The sequence below is a fragment of the Euphorbia lathyris genome, chromosome 4 (genome assembly GCF_963576675.1).
Source record: "Euphorbia lathyris chromosome 4, ddEupLath1.1, whole genome shotgun sequence".
In the NCBI taxonomy this organism is placed as follows: Eukaryota; Viridiplantae; Streptophyta; class Magnoliopsida; order Malpighiales; family Euphorbiaceae; genus Euphorbia; species Euphorbia lathyris.
Window position 1 is genome coordinate 24,886,063 of NC_088913.1, and position 3,611 is coordinate 24,889,673.

Here is a 3,611-nt window from a genome sequence, read left to right on the forward strand (position 1 = left end):
AAAATCATCCAAGCAAACCTATATTGCTCGATCAACCATGGAATCTGAATCTATAGCCCTTGAACTGGCTAGTCAAGAAGAAGAAAGGTTGAGGGCTCTAGTAGCAGATGTTCTATTGTGGGGGAATTCTTCTGCGCCTATCTCAATGCATTGTGATTCACAGGCAGCTATTGGTACTGCAAAAAATAGTGTCTATAATGGAAAGAGAAGACCTATTCGTATTAGACATGGTATAATGAAACAAGTCTTGAAGAATGGGGTAATTGCCTTAGACTATGTGAGACCGGAAAAGAATCTAGCAGATCCTTTTACCAAAGGGTTACCTAGAAGAGTTATTCTTGAATCGTCGAGGGGAACGGGGCTAAAGCCCGTTGATTAAAGGAAATATGGTGAACACTGATAGGGGCGTTTTACCCCTATCTTTTTGGGAGATTTACGGTTTATTTTCAAGAATAATAATTAAGTTTAGTACTTAAATATACAAACATTTCAATAAAAAGAGTAAAAATAAATAAATAAGTAGAATATGCACATTTTCTTAAATTTTATCATATATCAAAAAATTAACTCTAGTAATTTTGTTTTACAGGCCATGGGAAATCAAAAGGTATCAAGGAATTATCAAAGAAACAACTCAACACTGTGCGAAACGAAGAAAAAGAGGCCCTGCAACATGTGACACGTCGTGTCACTCAGTTAACACAGCGTGTCAAGCCAATTCTGACACGCTGCTCCTTTGGCAGTCAAACTCATGTCAAGTCAACATGGCGTGTTGACCACATGACACGCCGAGTCAAGTTACGAAAATCGGGCAGAAACTTCTCAATGTCAGGTGACACGGCGTGTTGACCACACGACACGCCGTGTCAAAGTGAAAAAAAGAATCAGACACTTCCGGAATCAGGTGACACGACGTGTCGCACCCCTGACACGGCGTGTCACCCAGTTTTTGACCTCCATTGACCCTTATATGAAAGCGATTCAAGACAAATTGTAATTATGATTTTACCCTAGGCCTAAGTTTTGTATAAATAGGAGTGCTTGACACTCATTTAGGCATTCAAAATTTATGTAATAAAACTCTACCACCTTGAGAGCTTGTACGTTTATTCCGTTACTCCGTCGAAGTTCCGTTCCATCCTCTTCCACCAAGCTCGAGAGTTCCACCTCCAAGCCCTACGAGACGACCTTGAGTCCGGTTAGCTAGTTCCAAGGGCCGATTCTTCTTCCCTTTCTACTTGCTAATTAGCTTGCACTCTTCCTATGTACTAGGCTTAGTTGTATTCCGCATTTACGCGTTCCACATTTATAATATATGATTTGCAATTTCCGTTTCTCTATACGTGTTGATATTTATTGCTTGTTTTGATATTCAAAATTGATTATTGTGTACGGGGATGCGAATCCCGAAACCTTTTGGGAGCCATATAGGAGTTGCCTTACCAGAATTGACAAACCGGAAACCATAGGAATTGACAAGCCATGAAACTTATGGGCCCTAGTTTATGATCCCTCGCATTAGATACGCCTTTGCAAGAGTAAATTATCACGGGTCGGTCGGTCTACACATAGTCATCTTTGCAATAGTAAATTATCATTCGTATATTTTCTGGATTATTGTTTATTACATATTATAACTTATCATCACTCGTATCACTTCCTTATAGTCTAAATTATATAAATCTATCTCACCATAGTTTAGGAGTAGTTTGTAGTTGTCACCCAAACCAAACTAATGTATCCATCGCTTAGATAACGTGTAAAACCAAGTAGTTTAATACTTGTAGATATAAATCCCGCGGATTCGATACCTAGACTTAAACCAGATTTATTACTTGATACGACGGGGTACACTTGCCCCTACGTAGCATCTAGTAGAATTAAAGCACCTAGAAAGACCACGCAAAAATAGTTTAATACCGCACTACTAGATCCTTTCATCAGACACCACTTGTGGTCAAACGAAACCATATTATCCTACGTATGCACTATAATTCTCCCATTCCTATGGCGAATAATAGTGCATGTGTAATTCATAGCCCGTAAAGTGGTACTTCATTTTCATGGACTTGATGGATGTTATTTGAAGGTTGAGTTATGAGAAACTCTTAATGATCTCATTTTGAGATGACCTACTTGAGTGTGAAGGCGGGCCACCTTTTATGAAAGACCTAGATAGTCTTTCTAGAGCACTGATGAGACCCAAGGTGTGCACATGGCTTTCAAAAGTGTTGTATTCTTTTATCGCGGAACAACAAAAGTTTTTTAAGGTTTTTTACACATTGTGGGGGTCTGGGATAAATTTGTAGAACTTCAAAATCAATTCACTTCTAAAATGTCACTCTGTTTCCTCATCTCACTACGTATCAATTCAATCGAAAAACATTGATAATTAAGTTTTCCATAACCTTACCCTATTATATTGCCCAAAAAATATCTTCTTTGTACTCTTTTAAAATTGTTTTTTATAAAGCCATTTGTGGGGGATTATGAGAAAATGGCTTTGATTTATTGTGGGTGATTGTGAGAAAATTGCTTTGATTGGTGTGGGTATATTTGTAATTTGTGACTTTGCTCTTAGGAGCTCTTTTCCTATCTCACATGGGATACTTATCAAAGTTTCCAAGGATATATAAATGTTTGGGCTTTGTAGGCTTTTAAATTGTGTTTAGTGGGTTTTGGCAAATATATCACACGTGCGCACTCGCTCGTTCGTTCACGCGACGCCCGCCCGTCCCGACAAGATTGGGCCCGGATTTTATTTTTAATTTTCTTCACAATATCTATTTTACTCCTTTGAAGTTTTCTTCAACAAATTATTTAGTAAAAAATGGTCCTGGTTTTTCTCCTATTCCATCTCCACAAACTGCACGTCCTAACGTTCATATACTCACGTTCTAACGTTCATATTTTTTCAACCTTTATATATTCATTTAGTTTTCGGCTTTCAGATACACAGTTTTTTTTATCTCTTCTCTTCACAAACTTTCTGGCAATCATGTACTCTTGCTTTTTCAATACTTTCGGCTTTGAGTGCACAAGTTCGAAGGTCTTCGTGTTAACATTGGGGAGGGACCGGATTTTAGATTGCACATCGGTCTGCCGAAATCGCTTTCAAGGCAGTGGCTCCCGCCACGACACAGTTTCATTTATGTTTCAATTTTGAATAAGTTTTTTTTGTAACCCTATTCAACAGCCTCTTAGTGGCTCCTCAAATTACTAAGAGTCATTTCACCCTCTCTATTAATAGAGACACTCTCTCCACCTCTTAGTGCCTCTTAATTCGTTTTTTATCAATAATTTATTATTGATAAGTCTCTCTCCTCTCATTATTGGTAAATATAACAACAATTAATAATTTTATTGATAAAATAATAAATAAAGAGTGAATATAAAGAGTATTGTTGGAGATGATATATCCTAAACACTCTTAAATAACTAGGAGTCAATTATTTATATTATTTTTAGAGAGTACACTAAGAGTCTTTTGGAGATGCTCTAACACTATAAATAACTTGTCAAATCATAGATAACTAAATCTCTAAAATCTCTAAGAGCAACCATAGTGGTTGCAACAAGTTATTAGTGCCACATCATCATAGAATACATCT